The sequence below is a fragment of the Eulemur rufifrons genome, chromosome 7 (genome assembly GCF_041146395.1).
Source record: "Eulemur rufifrons isolate Redbay chromosome 7, OSU_ERuf_1, whole genome shotgun sequence".
In the NCBI taxonomy this organism is placed as follows: domain Eukaryota; kingdom Metazoa; phylum Chordata; class Mammalia; order Primates; family Lemuridae; genus Eulemur; species Eulemur rufifrons.
Window position 1 is genome coordinate 241,516,542 of NC_090989.1, and position 27,852 is coordinate 241,544,393.

Here is a 27,852-nt window from a genome sequence, read left to right on the forward strand (position 1 = left end):
AGAAATTGCTTTAGTGGTGTCTTTTGTACCAAGAGACAGAGCAAATCTAGAAGGGTGCTGGCCCCAGCCCCTAGGAAGCCCAGACTTCCTTTCAGACCAACCTGCGGGACAGGTAAGGCACTGAATAGAAGACCAGTAGAATTCAGTCAAGGTGGAACAGAAAAGAACCGCAAAATTGGTGCCCATATTAGAGAGTAGTTGGGTAAGGGAGCCAGCAGGAGACAGAGATTTAGAAGACAATGAAACTAATCCTGATTAATCCTAAATGATGATGGTGTTAGTTCAGAATTGCCTTTACAGGGCTGAGTGATCTCTTCCCACATTTTCAAAAGTCTCCATATGTGAGCTTTAGTTAAAAAAATTTTTTTTTTGTAAATTCTCTTCTATAAAAGCCATAACCAGTTAAAAAGAAAATAGAATTAAAAGTTCTATTCCCAATAGTAACAAAACTACTAGGATCCCTAGAAATAAAGAAGAAAGATACATGTTCTTTAAGAACGAAGATAAAGAATCTTATTGTAGTATATAAAGAAGTGAAACTAATGGAAAAATATATGGTGGTCTTGAATAGAATTCTTAATATATCCCAAATTTAAAATTTCCCAAATTGATCTATAAATGGAAGGTAATTCCAATTAGGAGTTTCTAAAAATTGAATGAAATAATCTTAAAGTTCATACAGAGAAATAAATTTCTAAGAATGGCTAAGAAATTAGTAATAAAAAAAAGGAATGGAGAGAATGATTTGAATTGCCAGATAATAAAATAGATCATAAGAAAAAATTCAAAACAAACAAAAAAAAATCACAAGACAATGTATCGGCCTCGTGGCATCAATACAGGAAGAAACAAATTGAATGAAAAATAATCAAGATCCAGTAATGAATTTTAGAAGACATAAGAACTCAATATTTGACAAAAGTAAAATTTCAATTCAAAGTCACTTATTTAAGAAATGGCTGACGCACCTGGTTAATCCATCTGGAAGAAAATAAAGTTGGAACCTTATTATATACCATACAAAAATTAGATTCCAAGTAGATTAAAAAAGTGTAAATGAAAAGGCAATAAACAACTTAATAAAATTTAGATGATTATTTGGACAATGTTGGTGTTATAAAAAGCTATTCAACCAAGATAGGATTATAGAAGATTTTTTAGATACAAAAGATATCAAAGCAAAGCCAAAAGACAAATGTCAGATTGGAAAAAAAGTGTAATATATATGGAAAATAGAAAATATTTTTACAATACAAATTAATAACAGAGGCAAAAGGCTTATCAAAAAATAGACAAAGGAGATGAGTAGGCAAGTCACAGAAAAGAAAATCCAGATCAATATTGAACATACGGAAAGATGCTCAACTCCTTAGTAGTAAGGGAAATAAATATTGAAGTCACAACGATACATTTTACATCCACTAAGTTTGCAAAAATTTAAAAAAGCTATATAGAAAACTTTCTGCTAATAGAGATAGAATGAGTTAAAGGCAAGCCAGTAAATTTGCTGAAATTTTCATACTGTATCATTGAAAGATAAAAATAAGATATAAAGAATATGGATAATATAATCCCATTTTTGTCAAACAATGATTTATGTACCACAAGAAATATATACAAACAGTTGCAAGATTGTCAGTTACAAAATAAATAGCATGGCTTCAAATACTATAGACACTAGGGCATCTTTGGGGAACAAGTTGTTGTATTTAGGTTGTTTTTCCTATTTTTATTAAGCATCATTTCCATACAATAAAATGCACAAATATTGAGTATAAAATTCAGTGAGTTTTGAAAAAGTATATACCTCAAATAACCCACACCTCAGGTATAGAACATTTCTATCACACCAGAAAGTTCTCTCATGTCTCTCCCTGGTTGATTGGTTGCTGTCGCCTGTTACTTCCCTTCTCCGTAATGACTGTTCTTATTTCTATTACTACAGACTTGTGTTATCTATTCTAGAACTTCTAAATGGGATCATTCAGTATGTATTGTTTCCTACCTATCTTCTTTTGCTCAGCATAATGTTTTGGAGATTCATCCAAGTTGCTGCCTGTATCAGCGGCCCATTCATTTTATTGTTGAATATTATTCCATTTTATGAATACAACAATCTGTTTACCCATTCTCTTATTGATGTACATTTGGATTGTTCTCAATTTGGGAATATTAAGAAGAAAACTACTATTAACATTATTGTACAAGTCTACTTGTAGACATTTCATTTCTCTTAGGTAAATGCATAGGGGAATTGTTGGGTTATAGGGTAAACATACATATATATATATATACACACACACACACACACACACATATATACTGTATAAGAAACTGCCAAATAATTTTCTCAAGCAATTGTATCATTTTTACATACCTACCAGTGACGAATGAGAGCCTTGTTAATATTTAGTGTAGTCAGTGTTTTTAATTTTAGCCATTCTAGAGGTGTATAATGGTATATCATTGTGGTATTAATTTAAATTTTCTGATGCATGATGTTAAGTACTTTTTCATGTGCTTATTAACCATTTAGGCTGGGCGCGGTGGCTCACACCTGTAATCCTAGCACTCTGGGAGGCCGAGGTGGGAGGATCATTTGAGCTCAGGAGGTCGAGACCAGCCTGAGCAAGAACGAGACCCCATCTCTACTAAAAATAGAAAGAAACGAGCTGGATAACTAAAAATATATAGAAAAATTATCTGGGCATGGTGGCACATGCCTGTAGTCCCAGCTACTTGGGAGGCTGAGGCAGGAGGATTGCTTGAGCCCAGGAGTTGGAGGTTGCTGTGAGCTAGGCTGATGCCATGGCACTCTAGCCTGGGCAACAGAGTGAGACTCTGTCTCAAAAAAAAAAAAAAAATTCTATGTCGTCCTTTGTATGGTGTCTCTTCAAGTGTTTTCTCCATTTTTATAGGGCTATGTCTTTTTATTACTGAATTATAGGAATTTGTATATTATGCCTACAAGGCCTTTGTCAGACACGTATTGTGAATATTTTCTTATAGTCTGAGACTACTTTCTTAATGGTGTCTTTTGATGTTTTAATTTTTGTAAAGTCCAATTTATGATTTTTCTTTATGATTAGCATTTTCTGTGTCATCTCAAGACATATTCACTTTCCCTAAGATTGCAAAGTATTTGCCTATGTTCTCTTTCAGAAGACAAGGCAATTATTTGCCTATTGACTTTGTATATTCTGTGAGCTTGCTAACTTCACCAACTAGTTCTGATACTTGTTTTTTTGTAAATTCTTTATAATGAAATTATTCCATTTGTGAATAAAGTTAGTTTTCTTTCTTTCTTTCAGATCTTTAAGCCTTTTATTTCTTTTATATGCACTATTACGCTAGCTAGAATGAATACTCAATAAAATGTTGAATAGAAGTGGTGAGAGTGGTCATCCTTGCCTTAATGATTTTCTTTCTAAGAACAAGAGTAAGTCTTTCTTCATTAAATATAGGTAATAGTAGGTGTGTTGTAGATCAGCAGTCCCCAACCTTTTTGGCACCAGTGACCAGTTTCATGGAAGGTAATTTTCCCATAGACTGGGGGTGGGGTGAGGATGGCTTTGAGATGATTCAAGTGCATTACATTTATTGTGCAGTCAAACCTCTCTGCTAATGATAATCTGTATTTGCAGCCGCTCCCCAGTGCTAACATCACCGCCTCAGCTCCACCTCAGATCACTAGGTATTAGATTCTCATAATGAGCTTGCAACCTAGATCCCTTGCATGTGCAGTTTACAGTAGGGTTCATTCTCCTACGAGAATGTAATGCTGCCGCTCTTCTGACAGGAGGCAGAGCTTATACAGTGATGCAAGTGATGGGGAGCGACAGATGAGCTCTGCTTGCTCATCTGCCGCTCCCCTCCTGCTGTGTGGCCCAGTTCCTAACAGGCCATGGACCAGTATTGGTCCACGGCCTGGGGCTTGGGGACCATAGTTGTAGATACTCTGTAAGATTCAGATTTTCTTCTATTCTTAGTTTACTAAGAGCTTGTTTTTAATCATGAATCAATATGAAATTTTGTCAAAGGACTTTCCTACATCTATTTTGATTATTTGTTAATGTGATGAACCAACTTTGCATTACTGGGATGAAACTCACACTTAGTTGTGGTGTAGCATCCTTTTTATATATTGGATTTGTTTGCTAATATATTGTCAAGCTTGAAGTCTACTTAATATTAATGTAGTTACTGTAGGTTTCTTATGACGAGTGACTGCATGTTATATCTTTATCCATTCTTTTACTTTTAGCCTTTTTCTTTATATTTAGAGTGTGTCTCTTTTAAATAGCATATAGTTGGGGTTTATTTTTTTACCCAGTCTGACAATCTCTTCTTTTTAATTATTTAGTATATAGCAACTATTTCTATGATTGGATTGATGTCTACTATCTTGCTATTTGTCTATTTGGCTTGTTTAATCTTTTTTCTTGTCTGACATTTTTGGAATTATCAAGCACTTTTCACATATACTGTGTTGTAAGAAACGTATGAAAGAGTTCTTCCATTTGCTCCCTCCCATTAGTTCTGCTATTTCTGTATTTTGTCATACATTCTACTTCTACATGTTATCTCACAATAAATTTTTTTTGTTATAGAAAGTCAATTGTCTTTCAAATAAATTTTAAATTGAGGTGGAAATATTTATATTTACTATTTCTGCAATTCTTCATACCTTTACATAGATTCTATTTTCGTCTGATATCACTTCTCCTTGTCCTTAAAAACATCCTTTAATATTTCATCTAGTATCGCGGGACTGGCAATGAATTCTCTCAGCTTTTGTCTTTATTTCACTTTCATTTTGCAAAGATACTTTGACTATAAATATAACTCTAGGTTGATAGGGTGTGTGTGTGTTTAACACTTTATAAATACACTTCCACAGCCTTCTGGCTTACATTGTTTTTGATGAGACACCAGCAGTAAATTTTATCATAGTTCCTTGTATGCTATGCATCTCTTTTCCATGGCTACTTTTAACACTGTATCTTTGATTTTAAGCAATTTGACTGTCATATATCTAGGTATGGTTTTTTTCATGTTTATCTACTAAGGGTTTCTTGAGATTCTTGGACTCAGTTGATAGCTAATAAAAAATCTCCCAACCCAAAAGCCCCAGCCCAGAGAGATTCACAGCCAAATTCTACCAGACCTATAAAGAACTGGTACCTATCCTGCAGAAACTACTCCATAATATCAAGAAGGAAGAAATCCTCCCTTACTCATTCTATGAAGCCAGTATCATCCTGATACCAAAGTCAGGGAAGGACACAACAGAAAAGAAAACTAAACACCAATATTCCTGATAAACACAGATGCAAAAATCCTCAAAAAAAATACTAGCAAACCGAATTCAACAGCACATCCAAAAGAAAATCCATCATGATCAAGCAGGTTTCATCCCAGGGATGCAAGGATGTTTTAACATATACAAATCAACAAACATGATTCACCACATAAACAGAAACAAAAACAAAGACCACACAATCATCTCAATAGATGCAGAAAAAGCGTTCAGTAAAATATAACACCCTTTCATGATAAACCAAAAACCTTCAACAAATTAGGCATAGAAGGAACATACTTCAAAATTATAAAAGACATATATGACAAACTCACAGCCAACATCCTACTGAATGGGGAAAAGTTGACAACATTCCCCCTAAGAACTGGAACAAGGCAAGGGTGCCCACTGTCACCACTTCTATTCAACATACTATTGGAAGTCCTAGCCAGAGCAATCAGGCAAGAGAAATAAATAAAGGGTATCCAAATCAGGAAAGAGGAGGTCAAACTATCCCTGTTTGCTGAAGTGATCTTGTATCTAGAATACCCTGAATACTCCACCAAAAGACTCTTAGAATTGACAAATTCAGCAAAGTCTTGGGTTACAAAAATCAACATACACAAATTAGTAGCATTTTTATATACTAGTAACAGTCCAGCAGAGAGTCAAATCAAGGACTCAATATCATTCACAATAGCTACAAAGAAAATAAGAGGAATATACTTAACAAAAGAGGTTAAAGACCTCTACAAGAAATACAGAGCACCAGTGAAAGAAATCATAGATAACACAAACAAATGGAAAAACATCCCATGCTCATGAGTTGGTAGAATCAACATTGTTAAAATGTCCATACTTCCCAAAGTGATTTATAGATTCAATGCAATCCCCATCGAAATACCAGCGTCATATTTCAAAGATCTAGAAAAAATAATCCTAAGCTTTATTTGGAACCAAAAAAGAGCCCCAATTTGGAACCAAAAAAAAAAAAAAAAAAAGCCTGAATATCCAAAGAAATCTTATCCAAAAAGAACAAATCTGGAGGCATCACATTATCTGACTTCAAATTATACTACAAGGCTATAGTCATCAAAACAGTATGGTACTGGTATAAAAACAGAGACATATACCAATGGAACAGAATAGAGAACCCAAAAATAAAATCATCTACCTACAACCAACTGATCTTTTACAAAGCATACAACAACATACACTGGGGAAAGGAAGACCTAGTTAATAAATGGTGCTGGGAAAATTGGATAGCCACATGCAGAAAAATGTAACAGGATCCCTATCTCTCGCCATACATAGAAATTAATTTGAGATGAATTAAAGACTTAAATGTAAGGCATGAAACCATAAAAATTATAGAAGAAAATAAACTCTTTTAGACGTCAGCCTAGGCAAGTAATTTATGACTAAGACCCCAAAGGCAAATACAGCAAAAAAATAAATAAATGGAACTTAATTAAACCAACTGGTAGTTTATCAAATTTGGAAAAATATTCTGATGCTATGTTTAAGCATTTTCTTCTGTATCAATCTCTGTCTAGGATTCTTATTGTTCCACAAGTCACTGAGGCACTATTTTTCTGTCTTTTTCCCCCTCTCTGTGCTTTATTTTTTTCCATATCCAAAGTCATCAAGCAATGTGCCTTAGTTTAGAAAGTTTCTATTGACCTATCTTCAAAAGTCCACTGATCTTTTCTTTTGCCATGTCCAATCTTTTGCTAAGCCCATCTAATTATTCATTTCAGATTTATTTTTCAGTTATAATATTTCTATTTCTTCCCTTTTAAAAATAGCCATTTCCATTTCTCTGTTGAAATTTCTATCTGTTCACATATGTCCATATTTTTTCCTTTACACTTTCAAACATTTAAAATAGTTATTTTCAAGTCTGATGTTTCTGACTTCTGTGCCATCTCTGGAGTCTATTTCTATTTAATTTCGTTCCTCTTATTTATGTGTTGCATATTCCCACTTTTCACATGTCTAATCATTTACTATTAGAAACTGATACCAATTGTTGAGAAACTGGATTTTGTTGTCCCTTTAAGAGTCTTGGATTTTATGCTGGCAGGCAATTAATTTACTGGCAGACAGCTTGTTCCTATCTAAGCATGTTTTCTTGTTGAGGGTAGGTCTATAGTAGCCATTACTAGGGCTGGAGTAGCCCTTCCAAGACGTGACCTTTCTTGGGTCTCAAGGAAATAAGCAGAGTCTTTAGTAAAGTCTTTTTCATTCTGGCTGGTTGGAACTCCAACACCTTTCTCTGTTGAAAAGTCTCTGAAATCTATTTGACTCACAGCTCCCAGGAGCTGCTGTCAGCCAGGCATTTCAGAGCCTTGCCCTGGGATTGTACAGATTAGTATTTGGCAAAAAGACACAAGGAGACACCTATGCAGACCTCTGGAGATCCATCACTGTATGGCTCTCTCCTTTCCAATTTCCTACAGCATAATCCCAGCCACTTCAGCAGCCATAAACTCCAACCTCTGTTTTCTCTACCAGCAAGACTCCTGCTCTCTGCTTAGGGATTTTCTTCCCTGTGCCACAGCTTGTAAAGTGCCCCGAGGCAGAAAGCTGGTGTGAATGTGTAGCTCACTTTACATATTATTCTTCCCTCAGGGATCACAGCCATGTACTATCTCTTGTCCAGTGCCTGCAAACAGTTGATTCATATATTTTTGTTGAGTTTTATAATTGTTTATGGTATGATACCAATTATTCCATCATATCCAAATCAATCTACCCTCTAAACATTCCAATGCTTGATATAACTGATTCATTTACTCTTTAGAATCATCTCCATTGTTATAGATTATGAATCTTTGAATGTCTCCACTTTATTTTCTGTCTTGTAATGGGTGGTAAACTCCTGTCAATTTTCAAAGGGGAATTTAGATTATTTTTGATTTTTTAACTTACTTTTCTGTTCAATTCAACAAACCAGCATTTGTCACAGGCCAATTTTGTGCCAGGTAAGGTGCTAACTGCTGGCATCTCAAGGATGGGTGGAAGTGTTGAAACTCTGCTACAAAATGGAAAAAATCATGCATGTGGCTTCCTTTATGTGTTTTGTACATAAAACCTAGTATTTACTTGTTGTTTGTATTCTTATCATAGCTCTCTTGAGGCCTCACAGAACTTAGGGCTGCTTAAGAATGACATCAGTTTGGATGTTTCACTGCCTATCAGCACTTCTTCCTTTTAATTTAGTTTACTGTTATTATATTTTCCTCCAATACAATTAGATTTGCTTTAATTTTTATAGACCTGGTGACCTAGTGCAGGTGTGATAAAGAACTTGAGTCTAAATGTTTTTAAAAATCGCTTCAGTTCTTATAGTAAAAAATAATTTCAGACTGTTTTGCAATGTGGTGCCCTTGGCATAAAGGTTTGCTTGTATTTAACAGAGACTAGCTGTGTATGTGTGCAGGTTTGAGAGCTTTGTTGCGATTCTGGCTCTGCAACAGAATGCAAAGCAAATCATTTGCTCATGTGAAGCCAATTTGCCTCATCTTTAAAATGAGGTAAATAAGCTGCCTTATGTTTATGGGAACTGTGATCAAGACAGACCAAATAACAGTATTAATAATAATGCCAATGATAGTTAAATAGATTGAGGGCTGACTATTGCTAGTCACTAAACACCTTATGTGAATTAACTCATTTGCTCCTCCAGCAGAGCTGCCGTAGGAATACTATTTATTGTCTCCATCTTACAGATGAGGAAACTGGAATACAGATAACTTAAGCAAGTTACCCAGGGTTAAACCTGCTAGCAAGCAGTAAAACTAGCTAGATTTTAACTCAGGCCAAGTCAGATGATTGAACAGCATTTTAATTCACGATTGTTTTTCAAATGCTGGAATAAAAAATTGCTTCAGAACTCTAGAAGGCAGTATTCACTAAACAAAATGTTAGCTAGTCTTCACACTGATCTAAAATTCCAGCCTGTATTCCAGAGGATATGGTTTCCCCTCCAAATTAATTACAGCTGAAGCTGTTCCGACACCCTTCCATCACCATTACATTTCCACTCAGCTGTCAGTCATAGGGGGACAGCTTCATATTGAAGCTATCACCCTTAGGCATGTTAAGATGCAACTAATGGACTCACCCTTGTGACCGCCTTTTGCTCCAGCTGTTGCTGTTATCTTTCTCTTTCCTCACAGCCAGGCTCAGCATGCTTCTCAGACCTCATCTTCCTGGCTTTTCTGCTAGTCGTTAACCACTTCCTGCTTCTGTAAACCCTCTGCACCCCACTTCTATCCTCTGCCCCATCTCCTTCTCCCTCTTGGATCCGCATTCTCATTTCAGGCTTTACATTTACACATTTCAGACTTTCTGAACAGAGGACCCTTTGCATACCCGGCATGGTGCCAGATAAGGAACTACTCATGAAATGGTGTTTAATTTTATATGAAACAGCTGCTATTAAGAATGTTGGCAGGTAACCCTACAATAACTCCTTGGAGATGGTAAGAAATCCTATTCCATGAAAATCATGGATATGACCATCAAGGGAAGTTTTTCTCCACACTTGGGAGACTGTGCGTGTCTGAAGGTCCAGGGGAAGAAGGCCGTGGAGAATAAGTGGTTAAGTTTATTTAAGAAATGAAAACAGGATACGATCTTGAGCAGGGTTGTGGAAGGATGCCAGGGAATGCACAGGAGAGAAATGTGTCTTCACCTTCTTAGCTCTGCTTTTTCTGAACTAAGGTTCCTTCTGTATCAGAACAAGTGTTTTCAAAAATTTCCTTAACAGAAATATTCTGCTAGGAGAATTGTTAGCTCTCCCTAAAATATACTGTTCTGAAAATCTTTAGTGGTTAGGCATTTAACCTTTTTGGCTTTGACGATTTGAGAGCTACCTTCAAAATGTGTGTGATTTCACCAAGGCACAAACTCGAGTCGTACACACATGCTGGGAGGCTGAAGGGCAGGGCTATGTAAGCTTAGCTCCCCAAGCTTGGGTATGGGCCTCTAAATGGGCTCGGTAGTGCTGGACAGACCTGCCCTTTTTGTTTGTATGGGAAAATACACACACTACCAGTGTTTGGGTGTTGCAGAAGGTCTTGATCCTCACAAGCATCAGTATATTTAAAAAAATATACATATATATATAAAATATAAATTGATGCACGATGAACTAAAGAGAAAAATCTTTAAAATAATGAAACTATAACAATAAATTGTCAAAAAATGTTAAACATCTCTCAAAAACAACATGAAGATAATGCTCAAATTAGTTACTACCTAAGTGCCCTTGGGTAAGGTACCCATCCTTTTTAACCTTACTTTCCCTGTCTATAAAGTAATAGTTCTAACTTCATGGTCTTGTGGTGGGGAATAAATTGCATTTTGTTTGGCGTGTGTTGTAGTCAGTGTTCTCCAGAGACACAGAATCGATAGGATATATAGAGAAATATAAAGGATTTGTTAGGGGCATTGCTCACTCGATTACGGAGGCTGAGAAGTCTGATGGCAGGCCATCTTCCAGCTGGAAAAGCAGGGAAGCTGGGAGTGTGGTTCAGCCAAGTCTGAAGTCCTCAGAACCAGGGAAGGCCAGTGGTGTAACTCTCAGAACAAGGGCAAAGGCTGGAGAATTGGAGAGGGTGAGGGGGTCGCTGGCGTGAGTCCCAAAGCCTAAAAGCTGGAGAACATGGAGTTCTGCTATTCCAGAGCAAGAGAAGAGCGTCCAAGCTCTGGAACAGAGAAGTTGTTGCCCTTCCCCTGCCTTTTTGTTCCATCCAGGCCCTCACCCGATTGGCTGGTGCCTCCTACACTGAGGGCAGTTCTCCCCCGCAGTTCACCGAATCACATGCCAATCTCCTCTGAAGACACCCTCACAGATGCACCTGGGCAGCCCAATCATGCCAATCAAATGCCAAACCACACCTGAGCTTCCCTTTCCGCAGAGGAGAGATGAGCTCAGTGCTTACTGAAGTATTGAGAGTGATTAATGCAATGACTGAGAGTAAATAATGCCTTACCCACTACCTGGGTATCTGGGGGAATCCCTTCATTCAGTCAAGCTGACACTCTAGTCATCGTAGTATGTGTGTGTGTTAGCATAAAGCTTGGCACACTATTACAGCTGACATTTTATAGATTATTTATTAAACTATATAATTTACAAGTGTGGCACACCCACTTTGGTGCTGACATATTTTTGCTGCTGATCAGTAGAAATTGACATGTTAACTTTTTCTTCATGAAACAGGTTTTACCTCATCCTAGTAGTAGTTCTGGTGAAGTGAAGATTGTCCCTTTTAAAATAAACTGGTAACTTGTTTCTTAAATCAGTATGTTGTATTTGATTACATTTCATTATGGTTTTAAAAATTTAAGTGGCAAATAATGCAATAATAGTTTCTCAAATTGGCTTTAAAGGTACTTTCTGTAGATTTAATTTACATGTATTTTGGTAGATTTCACATTGTATTTAACATTTTACCAAGTATTTTTATATAGTATATCTCATTTACTATTCCTAATGAGTAGGAAGAGTAGCTATTACAGTTGCAGACCTAAGGAAACTGAGCCTCAGAGGGATTGACTGTCCAGACACATGACATATGACATACAATTGGTACTTACTTCAATTCAGATTTTCTAACCCAAGTTATATACTCGCTGCTTGTCACTCTGCCTCGCCTTGTAATCATCAGTTACTGGGTTCAAAACTTCGAAACTTAAGTGTGCTTAGGCACATGCCTCTAGATTTTCATTAGCTTAGTTATGAGAACACAGAACTTCTTAAAATACTGTACATTCTTTGTTATCCAATATGGAAGGGTGAATTTCTGACTGTTGCGATGGGTATGTTTTTATTTCAGTGAAAATTAATTTCTAAGGTGTATTTCCTGAGTCCCTATACGTAGGATTTGAAAATATCTTCTGAAATAATATTTTTTAAAAGATAAAATTATTGTTACTTTTATTTTACTACTGTATTTTATTATATCCTAATTCTTAAACGTTATAAATCACACATGGCATTTTTTTTTTATTAAACTCACTGACAAATAAACAAAAGCTTTCAGAGATTTTGAAAAGTCCATGAGACGTTTCTGAAGCCTCATGCAGCCTTTGATGTGTACCAGGAGAAGCTTTAACTCTTGATTTAGCAAAGAAAATATTTCAAAGGTGGAAGCACTAAGAGATCATGAAAAAGCAAGTGGTTATTCCCAGGGGCACCATCACCGAGTAGGGGGCTTTTCCTAGAAACTTTATTTTTCTCTCCATTTGAAACAAAGTCGAGACACGTCTTCTCTCTCAGTGTTGGTGAGAGAGATAAGCAAATAAAAAACTGACAGTGGGAAAATGGAAGATCATGGGACTGCGGGAGAATGTGCCAATCAATGTGAGGCCACCACTGGCCATGAGAGGGCTTTGGTCAGTGTATGGTCACTGGGCTGGGTAAACCAAGGTGCCTGTATGAGTTTCCTAGGGAAATAAGTGGCTTAAAACAATAGAACTTCATTTTCTCCCAGTTCTGGAGGCCAGAAGTCCAAAATCAAGGTGTTGGCATGGCTCTGGCCTCTCTGAAGACTCTAGAACTGCAGTCCCCAACCCTGGGGCCACAGCCCAGTACCAGTCCATGGGATGGGTTGCGCATCACCGCCTGAGCTCTGCACCACCACCCTGAGGTCCACGACACCCCACTTTCCCACCCCCAGTCCGTGGAAAAATTGTCTTCCGTGAAACCTGCCCCTGGTGCCAAAAAGGTTGGGGACCGCTGCTAGGGGATGATCCTTCCTTGCCTTCTCCTCGCTTTCAGTGGCTCCTGGCAATCCTTGGCATTCCTTGACTTCTAGACGCATTGTTCCAATCTCTACCTCTGTCTCCACATGGTATTCTCCTCTGTGTGTCTTCATCCAAATTTTCCTTGTCTTATAAACCCCAGTCATTGGATTAAAGTCCACCCTAATCCAGTGTGACTTCATTTTACCTTCATCACCTTTGCTAAGACCCTATTTCCAAATAAGGTTATGTTCACAGGTACTGAGGGTTAGGACTTCGGCAAATCTTTTCAGGGATACAATTAAATCTACAACATTGACAGAGCAGAAAGAAGATGTGACCAGTTCCATTTATCATGCTGCCAGGTGACCATGGGTGAAATCCCTTAAATCCTACATGCTCAAAGGGTGGTCTCCAGATAGGCAATATCAGATATTACCTGAGCCCTAATTAGACAGGCAGAATTTCAGACCACATTCCAGGTGTACTGAATCAGAACCTGTACTCTAGTAAGATCCCCAGGTGATTTGTGTCAGCATCAAAGCTTACTTTGAAGCACCACCTAAGAACAGTGGTTCTCAGAGTGTGGGCCTCAGCAGCATTGGCGTCACCTGTAAGTTTGTTAGAAATGCAAAGACATGGGTTCCATTCCATTCTACTGACCCAGAATCTCTGAGGGTGGGATCCAGGAAATTGGATCAACAAACTCCCTAAGTGGTTCTCATACACTGAAATTTGTTGAACCACTGACTTAGATAAAGGACTCCAGAACCATCATAAGTAGGCAGGTGGCAAAAGGAGAGAGCTGCTGGAGCATAGATGTGGGATGCGTCACAAATGAGGAAGTGTGAGGTGAAGCCAATCTGGCACAGACTAAATGGGATGTCAATGCTCAAGACCAGAAAATCCCTGTCATGATATTTGGGCATGGAGGCAAAGGAGGCCAGAGAATATCTCAGGGGATAGGAGAATTAATGGATGCAGAAAAGGACACCAAGTCTGGGACCTGCATTTGCCATTTGAGAAGAAGAGTTTTTCTGTTTAGGGCAGTGGTTTTCATTTCTGGCTTCACAGAATTCTGCATGTCTGGGTCTCACCCCTGGAAATTCTGGGGATCTAGGATGGGAAAATAATATACACATTTTGGAAGCCCCACAGTGGGTGCCAATTCACAGCCATAGTTGGACCCCTTTGGGGCTTAGGGAGAAAGAATTGGTAATTAATTAAATTGGTGATTAAATTATGTAACCATTTGATGCAGAATATAATTTGCTTTGTAGTAGCCTATAAGTGTCTATATCATGTGTCTGTAATAGCTGTTTAGTAAGCCTATGAAAACAACTGTAGTGTTATTTTTGTTCTTTTCAATTAATTATTTCCAAGAATCCTAATTAACGAATCCTTTCCTGGGCTCCAGAGGCCCTCAAAACATGGTAGATCCACTCAAAGATTTGGTCACAACTGCTGAGGGCACTCAGACTATCCTTCACTGAGGCAACCAGGACAAGAGTTATCCAGGCACCTGTCACACAACAGGGGTGTGGCCTGCACTCACTGGGAATGGCCATTCATTTGTTATTGTATGTATCTGTGTGTGTGTGTGTGTGTGTATACATATACATAACTGAACAAAGTAGACGAAATGCCTGTCTTCATGGAGCTTATATTCTATTGGGAGAAGACAGGCAATAAAAAAACAACTAAAATTTATCATCTGTCAGATGGTGATAAAGCAGGTAAGCAGGACACAGAGTGTTAGGGTGTAGAGGGTGGCAATTATATGGGGTGGTCAGGGATTGCCTGACTGAAGGCCCACTGTCTAGGCTAAGTAATTGGACAAATATTGCTTTTATGGTCATTGTGTTTTACATCAAGAACAGACCAAGATAACTTCAGGAAGTTGCCTTCTCCCATGTCCTCCCTCTCACTCGAGAATCCTTGGGAATCTGGAATTGGGCTGTCCAATGCGATAGCCACCAGCCACCAGCCACATATGCTATTTAAATTTAAATGAATTGAAATTAAGTGAAATTTCAAAAGCAATTCCTCAGTTACACTAGCCACATTTCAAGTATACAATGGCAACAGGGCTATTGTCCACCATATTGGACAACACAGAAAACATTTCCATTATTGCAGAAGGTTCTGTTGGATAGAATTGCTCTTGAATACAGTGGGAGAATATCTTACACAGGGGAAATTGTTTTATACTGGGCATCAATGACCTAGGTTCAAGTGCTGATTATAGGAGTTCCCCTCTTTAAGGAGTTATGTTAAGACTAAGATTTAATAAAACATAATATAGAATATAAGTAGCAACCTTTTTTGACTTGAAAAATTTTTTTTAATTTTAAATTATAGATATATAATAATTGTATATTTTTATAGAGAATATGTGAGGTTTTGATACAGGCATACAATGTGTAATAATCAAATCTGGGTAACATTTTAGAAATATTTCTTCATTTTCTAAAATAAGTTATTATAGAGTTCTTTAAATAATGATGTTAGTACCTTTAAATTCAAACTTCACCCAGAGTAATTTGCATGCACAATTGTAAATAATCAGTTTCTTGTGTAAAGAAAGTTATCCTTGTTAGCTAAGCAATCATTTTGTTTCTCATTCAATCACTCTGGCCAGTGAAGAGAATTTTTTCACTTTGTTTTTAAAACTGCAGTTACTTCGTAGTCAATTTTACCTAGAAACAGGAAAACAAAAACAAACAAAAACACTGATAAATTATGATACTGAGAATGTGGCCCCAAGCTTCACATAGGCTTGCCGACAGCACTGAGTGGACACACACTGATGATTTATGATTTGCCATTGGTGGACTTAGGTGGGAAATGCAGCAGGGGGTGAGGCAACAGGAGGGTAAGAATGGGGAGTGGGCATCTTCCGGGGCCTTTCCCTCCTTGCCAGCGTGGGGGAGCTGGTAGGAGTGCAACTCGAGGGGTCCGGCCTCACCCTTCTCCTGCTTTGGCCTGAAAGTTTGTATCCCCCCCAATATTCATATGTTAAACTCCCGCCCCCTAAGGTGATAGTGTTAGGGAGTGGGGCCTTTGAGGGGGAGATTAAATCACCGGGAGTGGGGCTCTTATGAAAGGGGATTACTGCCCTTATAAAAAAGAGCCAAAAGGGCTTGCTTTCCCTTCCACCGTGGGACAACAGTGAAAAGACAGCTGTCTATGAACCAGAAGGTGGGCCCCCACCAAACACTGAATCTACTGGCACCTTTATCTTGGACTCCCCAGACTCCAGAACTGCCAGAAATAAACTCCTGTTGTTTATAAGCCACCCAGTCTATGGTATTTTGTCATAACAGCCCAGACTGACTAAGACACTCCCTTTCACTCTACTCTTCTTATCTGCCATCACCTTTACCCTACACCTTTTTTTTTTTTTTGGTTCTCATTCTTTTAGGAAACCACATAAAATATACAGAACATGAGATGTGCACGCTCAGCATTGGGGTGGTATCTGAGTGGAAGACTTCTTTCTATTTCCCCAGGTCAAGTTTAGGACTTACTAAGAACAGAAACTGCCAAATTTTATTCATAGCCACAATCTTCTTTATTAGGCTGATGGTCCGGCTATCATATGTCTGCTTTTAAAAGATAGTGTTTGCTTCTAGGTGGTGACGATAGTTTATAACAAATATTTTGTCTGTCAAATGAAGCAATCTGAAGATCACTCTTTGAGCAAAGTTATAAGAATACCGAATTTAGAAAAAGACATTGATTGTAAAAACTAAATAAAATACTATATTTAATTTAAAAAATATTTTATATAGAAGCATAATATCATCAAATATAGGGACTCAATACTAAATATTTAATTAATTTATAATAAGTACATTGATAAACTGGTATTTGAAAATAAGAATAATCTTATTAATCCAGAAAATTGACAGAAAATATTACCCTAAGTCATCAAAACTAAATTTAAAGTTGCTTAGAAATATCAAACTGATTTGAGGAGACATTTAAAATGGTACTAGTCACCAACTCTGTATTAGTTATTTATGTAACTGACCTATTGCTTGGTCCTGGAGTCTTCTTGTGAGCTGCTCAGTAAATAGAAGACACCTTTGGATTTCTACACAGATGACCTCCCGGGCACAGCTGCTATGTTTTTGGTCTTGTAAGTAGTTATGGATCCCTTGGAAATAACTCTTTAGTCCAATTATGATATCCTCCCTTTGTGAGGCTGAATGGCTCTCCTGCTCAATTTTCTGCTCCAAGCACACCCATCTTCTCCATTTGCTGATAAAGTGAGCTTAGAAGTCTCCCTAAGCTGTTTTCATTCCAAGAGGTTTGGGAGACATTCAGGCTGACAGTCTTGAAGTTCTGCTGCGGCGTCTCTTGGTGGGCAATGAGAGCTCTTTCTTTTGGAAACTGGTCGGTTTTGGAAACAAGGAATCTGAAGTTGCTCCTGTCCTTTAGACATTGCAGAGGAAATTTTCCTCCTAGGTCTTCTAAATGTGGTAAAATCTCCCAGTTGCCTTGTGCCTTTGAAAGTGACAGTCCAGAGAGAAGGTAGCTGCGGTGAGAAGTAGCACCAAGGCCCAAACCAGCGAGCTCCGACTGGCCATAGTGAGCCGCTTCACACTGCTCTTCCTTCCTGTAAGACAGAGCTTGGATGTGGATCACCTTTAATGGCACAAACTCCACATCTCCAGATTTACATATCTGCGGGAGCTGTGTTCTTGAATGAGATTTCAGGATCCTCTACTCCCGGTTTTTTGTGGTCTTTTTCACTTTTCATTGACTACTTTTCAGTCATAAACAAAGACTTTATAGTGTCATTGGACGGTGATATGTACATTTAATTTTAGAATTGTGGATATAAACTATCTTCTATGAAAGATCAACCATCAGATAAATGAAAACAAAGCTGTGGATGTCCTTGCCTTATTTGCAGCTACGCATGCTGCTGTCATTGTTCCAATCAAGGATGACTCTTTCTGGGTAAAATGCTTATTCAGATATTTGGTATGGTTTTCAAGGCTTTGTTTTAGCTAATTGTATTTTATCACGAACATGCATTTCAAAGTCCTTCTAACATGGCAAGTTGTTGAACCTCTATGCTAATATCCTGATGTCTAAGATGAAGATAATATTATCACATCTGTCTGTTATAAAGATTAGTGACTGGCACGGAGGAAATGCTCAATCAATGTTTATTACTATCATGACCACTATCACCATCCTCCTCCTCCTCCTCAGCAACAGCATCACCATAATTACTGTATCAGAAAGAGGAAGGTCTGGCTGCCCCCCGCCATAAGGGCAAGAATGGTGCAGACATCCATGGATAAATAGGTAGTGAAACCAATCAAGATATTGTTTTAAAATACTTCTTTGAGATGTTATGCTTTGCAATTTATTTATTTAATGGAGCAGATTATAGTGTGAACACACTGAATACCAACTGTTGATAAATGAGTAGCATTACCAGTAGTGAGTAAAGAAGGAGGATGAGGCGGTAACATTGATTGAGAAATTGTGTGTGGGCACCATGCTAGGTGATGCACCAGCATGTATAAGGCAGGCCAGGATTTTCCAAAGGGAAAACCCAGTCATGATGAAAACAATTAAAATGAGTGGAATAAAAAATTATCATATAATATTAAAGATATTAACAATCATTCTGTATGCTTGCATAGTGATTTTATATACATCATCTATTACAGACTCAATGTGGGCAATTATATCATCCTCATTTTATAGGTGAGGAAAGGCAATCTCAGTAAGTTAATAAATGCACCCAGAACCACACAGTTGGCAGAGGCAATGTTATTGGGTGAAGGAGCTACAAGGTTACAAGGACTGTGCTCTAAATTGGAGATGACAAAGAGGTTTCATCTCAAATCAATTGGTACTAATTTTCTGGAGGAAGAAGGGTCCTGAGGCTCTGCCTGGGCTAGATGGGAAGAGTGCTGGAATCAGCTGGCAATGTCTGCAATGGGTTGGGAGGAAGGCGAGTTGCTGTCCCCACGCAAATATTAAGATATCTTATGTATGTGTCTTGTTTGCTTGAGCATGGATGAATCAGGATTTAAGTCTGGGGTGGATAAGGGGAGATTAAAGAAGAAAGACAGGAAAGATGACCCCAAACTATAAAGGAGTCTGAAAGAATGACAGTGATTTCTATAGATTAATACTATTTTTACAACCTGGGCTTGTAAAACAAAAACACTGCCTTTTTTTTGTCATGGACAGACAATAATTTCTAAGACAGAAAATTGAGGGATAGTGATTTCCAACTGAACTGCTAACTGTGGTCTTGGGGAAGTCCTACAACTTCCTAAGGTTCATCTTCACGGAGGAGTGAGATGGACACAGCTTTCAGAGTGGTTGTGGGAGGTCACTAATGGAAATAGAAAATCATGATCTCAAATGTGAAATGGCATCAAGATCCCGAACTACACAATCCTAACTGCAGAGCCCGTCAACACCTGCTTCCCTGTAAATGAAAAAGGCGAACCACCGTCTCTTTGTATTTTTTCTGCCCGCCCTCCACATTAATGTGGTACGTGTGCTTGCCTTTGCTTAGCTAGCAGTGGAAAACCACTTCCCCTCTCTGTGGCCCTGAAAATGACAACCACATGTTGTTCCAGTCTTTTCTCTCAGTTTTATTTTCCAGGTCTTAACTCATGATTGCCCTCTGGGTTTCTGTAATAGTAAGGGAATGTTTTCAATTGAAACAAGGGTTCCTGCCAAAATGAAAGAACATGAAAACATGATTCTTCATCACATATCTGGTAAATCCCCTACTCTCCCTCTGAAATTCAGAATTTGGGGGTTAAATTACAAGAGCACTTTCAAGTGCTGCTTTAAAAAAACAAAACAAAACTGTGTTTATCTAAAATCACAGGCAATCTTTGTACAAGCCTGGATATTAAAACTGTGTAAATGTAATTTATTGAGGAAGACTTTTGAATGGAAATATATAAAAAGTCTACTGAAATAAAAGCTTTAATTAAATCATTGTTTAACTATTATGAAACAAAGAGCTGATTTCATTGCAGCATTACAAGTTGTGGTTGCTGTTAAACATTTTAAAACAAATTGTTTTACTAATGATAAGAAAAGATGACTCTAAGTTCTTGAGTATTAAGAATTCCTTTGTTGGTACACGGGAAATCATCTCTTCTTTTCTTCCATCAATTCAATAAATTCCAGCTTATCATCAACATGAAAATCAGTTTATATTTAACAAAACTTCAGTTTTCCTCTTCTCAATCTTATATGTTCTCTTATTACGAGGGCTTAATCTTTGGGCAAAGGTGAGTAACTGACGTAGCCGACGATGACAACTAACGTTTGTCGAGCACTTCCTATGCATTAGGAATTGCGCCAAGGGATTTAGATGTAATATCACATTCCTTAAATCTTAAGAGGCATCGATAATTTGATTAGCCCATTTTTAAGGTGATGAAGCTGAACCTCACAAAGGTTAAGAGATTTGATTTGTCCAAGGTCACACGATTTATAAAGTGTTGGAGTGAAAATTCAAATATAGACGTTTTTTAATCTGGGCCTTCTGTTTTAGATCTATAACAATCAGTAGGAAAAGTCCTTTACATTCACTTATAATCCAAAAGAGAGATAGAAACCAGATAAAATAGTAAATCTTTGAGAGATAGAAGTAAAATTCACGGAGGCTCGAGCCTTTGAAATCCCCAAAGGGCCCCTAATAAGTCCTGCAGAGCAATTTGCCCAAACAAGCCAGTGGCTGAGAAGGGGGTGGGGCGGGTCCTGAAACCTCCTAAATCCCAATCCAGTGCATTTTATACTAACGGTAAGGGATTATGAGTGAGTAATCATGTTTTAAAATTACATCTAGGTACAAAGTAGTACCATTATGTGATTCTCAAAAATTAAATTGGGGCTTATAACTATATCGAGTAGAGCTTATTTTCATGCTCTCAGTTATCTTGTTGTCAGGGACATGTGTGGTAAATGGAATGTCAGGATACAACTAGGGCAAATGACTCATTAGGGTTGTGATAAGATTGGAGACAATAAATTTAGTCTTCAAACCTGAGATAGCTTTATTATTACTAAGTGAATATAAAAGTGATTACCTGCTACTGAATGTGTTCAATATTCAGAAAAAAATACAAAGAAGAAAATAAATCTATTCACAAATTTATGACTCAGAGATACTCTACTATTTTAGTGTATTAATTCTAGGCTTTATTCTATTCATATCTGTATATATTTTCTCACAACAATTTTATTGTTTTAAAATGTATCTGTCACTTAACAATACATTGGCAATGGAATACTTTCCAAGTCAATACATGGAGATTTAGCATAATTGTTTTTAATGTCTACCTAGTATCGCATTTTGAAACTACAGAATAATTTTTTAAATTAATCTTCTATGGTTAGAAATTTATGTTTTTCTCTAAATTTGGGGTATTACAAAGTCTACACCAATAGACATCCTTGTATAACAACTTTTTAAAATTTGTCTAATTATTTCCTTAGTACAAAATTCTAGAAACAGAATTGATAAATCAAAGAAAACACACAGTTTTAAGGCTTTTGGGCAATTATTTTCTGTTGTCCTCCACTATCATACCAGTTGCTAAATATTTTAATATCTCAAAAAATATAACTTCAAAGTTATATTATTTTGTATTTAATGCCTGTTTCTTATACTAATGTTGGGTATTTGTTATTTTTAAAGCACGGAGTTACTGACTATTGGTTGCTTTTCAAGGCTAATTGATGGTGCTTGACACAAATAGTTTCCTACATCTTTCAGAAAAAAATCATCTAAAATAAATTTAAAAGGGTATTCTTAGTCTCATTTTACAGATGGGAGAACTGAGAAGAAAGGACATTAAAGGAACTGACTTTCTTGACTCAGAAGCAATTATTTTTCTCTTTCTTATATAGTATGGCATCAGTCAAAAGTCCTAGATAACACTCATTAAATCTCAGAGCATCATATATTTTAACTTTTGTCATTCTTTCATGATCATTTTTTTGGAGCGTGTAAATATTTAGTTTTATTTAAAAATAATTTTATAAAACATTTATTTTTTTGTTCACAAATATTTGTCGAGCATATACTACGCGTTAAACACGTACATTTATAACAAATCTATTCTGTTTTCACCTGCTTGAACTGCAAAACAAGTTGGCACTTTTCTGTCTATATACAGTTATTGTTACTTTGTTACATGCACACAGTATAAAAAATAATTAAAATGATTAAAACAATGCAATTAAATGAAAAAACATCCTCTCCCCCTTCACCATCCCCATTTCCAATCTAAAGTGGCAACCTACCTGTTGATTTCCTTTCTTTTCTTTTACCATTTATTATAAGCCCCATAATTCTAAATAATCTACCACAATCTTTATTTATCAATTTAGACTATAACTTCTAAAATATAGTAAATATTTATTAATATGACTGCCTACACCTCTTCTTTACTCCAGGATTTCATTGGATATTGTTACAGTTTTTTTTAACTTTTACTCATTTTCCATTTCCTCTTTTTTCTTATTAACAAAGGCAATATGTCCAGCTATAAACACCCACATTCCTGTGCTCCATTTGGAAGATGGGGAACTCTGAGAGTCCACCTGCTTTTCCAATTCAGGTAACACCCTCTTACTTTTTGATGGAATGTGGAGGTGATGCCTGCAGGTACAACAGCCATGTTATGGCCATGAGTCGACAAGTGTAACAGTGACACAAATGATGGACCAGAGAGTAAAGTCCCAGGTACCACTGTTGAAAAGCTGGCCTGCCTGCCTGTCTACATCTGGATCTTTTTTTTTTTTTTTTTTTTTTTGAGACAGAGTCTCACTCTATCACCTGGGCAAAGTGCCATGGCATCAGCCTAGCTCACAGCAACCTCAGACTCCTGGGCTCAAATGATCCTCCTGCCTCAGCCTCCCGAGTAGCTGGGACTACAAGTGTGTGCCACCACACGTGGCTAATTTTTCTATTTTTAGTAGAGACGGGGTCTCCCTCTTGCTCAGGCTGGTCTTGAATTCCTGATCTCAAAGGATCCTCCTGCCTCAGCTTCCCAGAGTGCTAGGATTACCGGCGTGAGCCATTGTGCCCGGCCCCTCTGGATCTTTTGCAGGTGGAGAAAATAAACCCCTTTCGGTTTAAGTTACTGCTAATAAGGCTATTCATTACTTGTAGTTGAATGCATTCCTAATAGAAGTAGTTACAGTGTTTTCATTCTTCATTGGTAACTTTCTAAGTATAATAAAATAATGTACTTGTCGAATAAATATAAGTATAGATGATACACTTAAGTACCTATTTCTTGTTTTATCCTCATTAGGTAATAACTCATGACTGACTCTCTAATAACTTTTTTACTATTATTTCAAAGAGATGTTGGGAAGAGGAAGAAGTTAAAGAGGGAGATTATCTGCCATCTCCAATCAGGAACTTCACATCTCTTTTTGTATTTAATTGGCTCAAGCTATGTATGATCTAGAATATTTCTCCCTTTCTGCTGGGGTACTCCCTTTCTGTCATGTAGCTCAGATGCTTCAAAAAGTAAGTTTTTCTTCCAAGGCATACAAACATAGATACTTGGAGTATCTATGTGATCAGTCTCTCTTGGGCCATTTCTTGCTTCTCTTTTTACTATTGCAGATTGATAGCACTGCCAAGTCAGATGTCCTGCTATTCCTGCTGCAGTGCCTTGGCCAGTAGCCACTGTGGGACCAATCAAAATTTCTCAGGAGTTAGGATATGAGGACGTCCCCCGACCATGACTGTGTTTGTTAGCTGTAATGGTTCTGTGCCACTATAGACCTGGACTCCCAGGGCTGGAGTTTTCAAGTGTATGTTCACATTTATTCATTATTTTCAAAGTACATCCCAAAATGAGGGGGATTTGGTCTAGAGAGATGAATTGTCAGCCACATAAAGTGCCCAGAAGATGCTTTCACCCGTCTTGTGTGGTACTCAGTTGCCGGCCCATACTCCTCCGCCCATACTCGTGGTGTGTTTCCTCTGGGGGAGCCCTTGGTGATCTTGCTGGAAGCAGTGTCCACCCATCAAAACCAGAACAATCAGAGTCTTTGGAATTGTTTGTTTCTTTTTGGCTGGAGCCATCTAAGTTCTGGGGGATCTTTCATATTAAGATGAAATTATTGGCAGCCAGTAGGTTGGATGAAAACTGCCTAGAGTGGAACCAAGGGGGATTTGGAAAAGGTTTACGTTTCACTGAGATCTACAAGTTATGTTTTCATGTGTTCACTCATTCAACACAGTGTGGTGCCTTGAAGTAGTTGTGGAATCAAAATGACCAACCTAGCCTTGCATCTTCCCCTGCTCTTTACCAACCACTTAACTTAAAGCAAATTACTTAATTCCCTACTATTCAGTTTCCTCTTCTCAAACACAATGACATTGCTATCTTATAGCAACTCAAGAGTTAGCAATAACATATGTAAAATCCTCCCTCTCTCCTATGATCATGGAGCAGTAAGAGTGAGATTCCTGAGTTGCCTAGTGCCCTCCACCCCCTGTCTTCACTCAGGGAGATGCATACTGAAAAGAGAGGAGAAAATATTTCTTTTCGAACTGAGTCTCCAGTTCCTGTCCCTGAGATCCTCAGGCTTCCTGCAACAATTGCTGAGATGCTATGAACAATTCCATCCTTCTAACAAATCCCATTATTGCTCAATGTGGTTGGAGTTGAGTTTCTGTCACTTTCAGTTGAAAGGGTCCTGAGGGTGGCTGCTGAAATCCTCATCTGTTCTTTGAGAGCCTGTGGATTACTGGGTAGGAGTGATGAAGGCTTGAGCAGGCTGCGGTAGAGAAGGCAGGCTCATCACTATGGTCAAACCAGGCTGGCCTTCGTGATTGAGTGTCTGCTCCCTCAGCTAGAGAACACAGTCATGGGTGTCAAGAAGGACTTGTCTCCATACTCCGTATTTCTGCAGTTCTCATACTTCTGTGAATGCACTTATCTTGCCTCGTAACTGCTCATCTTCTTCAACAAGACCGAGCTCCCTGAGGACATGCCTTGTATCTCTAATGTCTTGTGTGCGCGATAAGCTGTCCAATTCACATGTGTAGAATGAATAGTGTGTAAACAAATACACAGAAAATTAAGAATTTCTCAACTGTCACTGAATGTGTGTGTCCTCAATACAGTCCCTACTCTTAATAAATGAAAACATTTGCCCACTTTTTGATAGGGTTGTTTGATTTTTTCTTGCTGATTTTCCTGAGTTCTAAATAGATTCTTGTTATCAGTCCTTTATCTGATGTGTAGTATGCAAAAATTTTTTCCCATTCTGTAGGTGGTCTGTTTATTCTCATGACTGTTTCTTTGGCTGTGCAGAAGCTTTTTAATTTAATCAGGTCCCATTCATTTATTTTTGTTGTTGCTGTGATTGCCTTAGGGGTCTTCTTCATAAATTCTTTGCCTAGGCTGGTTCTCCTGGAGAGAGTTGGAACCCATTATATTAAGTGAAGTATCCCAAGAATGGAAAAACAAGCATCACATGTACTCACCAGAAAATTGGTTTCCCTGATCATCACCTAAATTCATATCTGGGAACGATACCAATCGGATATCAGACTGAGGTGGGGGGTGGGGGGAGGGGATGGGGGTATGCCTACATGATGAGTGCATTGCGCACCATTAGGGGAATGGTCACGCTTGAAGGTGCTGACTCAGGGAGGGGGGGTGTGAGGAGGGGATGGGTATATACCTACATGATGAGTGCAATGCACACTGTCTGGGGAATGGACATGCCTGGAGCTTTGACTTGGGGGGACAGGCGGTACATGGGCAACGTATGTAAGTTGAAAATCTGTACCCCCCATAATAAGATGAAATAAAAAAATAAATAAATAAAAATAAATGAAAACAGTTACTAAATAGTACCATTACCTGAGCCAATTGAAGTTTTGCCCATCTTGGAATCTTGCCTCTGCTATTTACCCCACCACTTAAAGCAACTTACTTAAGTTTTTAGTGCTCAGATATCTGAGCACAAAATGTCTAATCTGCATTTTGACAAGTCTATTTTTTGAAATTCAAATGCTGTATTGAGAAAGATGAGATTCATGCAGAGTACACTGTGACTAGGTGATGTGCTCCTGGGTTAGTTATTTGGCCAGGAGGGAAATAATAATGAAACTAGTTGAAGATCATTGTGTTGGAACACCTGCAAATCTTATTACTGTGTGGTCAGACCTGGGAAAAAAAATCTATGAAAATTTATTTCCTTCTACTTCAGTTTAATGAGATCACTGATGGGACATTCTCTACTGGAGGCAAACTGTGTTTCACACACAACCAGGTAGGCAACCACTTACCATCACAAGGTGCCATTGACAGCAGGTTCCATGAGACAGTCTTCTGGTTGATCAGTGAGAGCAGTTCATTAAGGTCAAAATATCAGAATTGTAAATTGTTCTTCCACTGCCTCACTCCCCAACTTTTTTCTCTTTGGGTTATTTCCATTTATTACTTCTATCAAACAGAGAGAGAGAGAGAGAGAGAGAGAGAGAAGAAAACATCAGGAAAGTATTTAGACCGTTGGTGAAAAAGTTGTTGCTCATGAGTAGATGATGTCTCCTTGGGAGTTATCACAGCTTGGTAGCCCACCATCCTTGCTCAGAGCCTTTAGAAGGTTTTTGGCCCTGTCTGAGTGTCCCCAATTACTCATCCAATGGGTTGCCTATGTTCTTACATTCCCAAGTTAATGATCAGAGAAGCAAGGTTGGAAAAGGGGACAGGGGCTCATTAGGGACTAATAAGAGCTCCATGTGATAAGACATCTAAAGACAGAATGTTGTCCCTCTCATCTTTTTCATCTTGGTGTTTATATGGCTGGCATACCAGGAGATAGAGAGTGAAGTCAGCCTAGAAGTATACAACTAATGAGATTTCCATCGTGAGGCTGAGTTTAGGCAACAATGTCTGTGAAACCGTGCAATGGAAGACAGAAAGTTTATTGGACATAGAGGTCGAAGATAAGAGACTAGGCCATTTTCTCATTCTATAAATATATTGGAGATACCCATGGACTTTGTGCTAGGTTGTATCTTATTGAACAGACAACTAGCTGACCACATTGTTGTTTTTTAACTACATAGAAGAGAATAATTGAGCTATCAGGGATTTTTGTGCAGATTTTGTGAAATTTTATATTGGATAGAGATGGGTGGGCTTTGTAATAGAGTCACCTATATTTCAGCAAGAGAATAGTAGATAACAGTTGCTTGCAAAGAGAAAAAAAGCTACCATTTACTGAACACATACTATATGCCAGGCATTGTGCTAAGCAAGTCCTACACAGTAGATGCAACACGTTTTGTCTACCTTCCCCACCAACAAGAGCCTGGGGTGAAACCAAGGTTTTGGGATGAAGCAATTTGAGAAGGAATACTTCTTTGCCAATCCTTATAGAAAGTATTATAATGTAGCCCAGAGAGGTTGGCTTCATAAATCCAATTAGATCATAAGAAATAATAAGAAATTTTGGAAAATAGAAGATAAATCTCTCATGCAGACCACATTTGCTATTTCAGGGGTGTGATTCAACAATAAAAAATTAAGCCATGGGATTCAAAACTATGTTGGGGTTTAAGAGAGACCAAGTTGCAGCCTAAAGAGGAAGAAGCTAATATACAATGTTCCTCCTTTCCCTACATGTGGACCATCTTTCCTCAATAGATGCAAAGATCCACATGTGCCCAACAAAGGCCAAGTGGTCTAGAGCCAATTACCCAAATATACTGTGTTTTAAAGTATCTATAAAGTTTCTAGTAAATA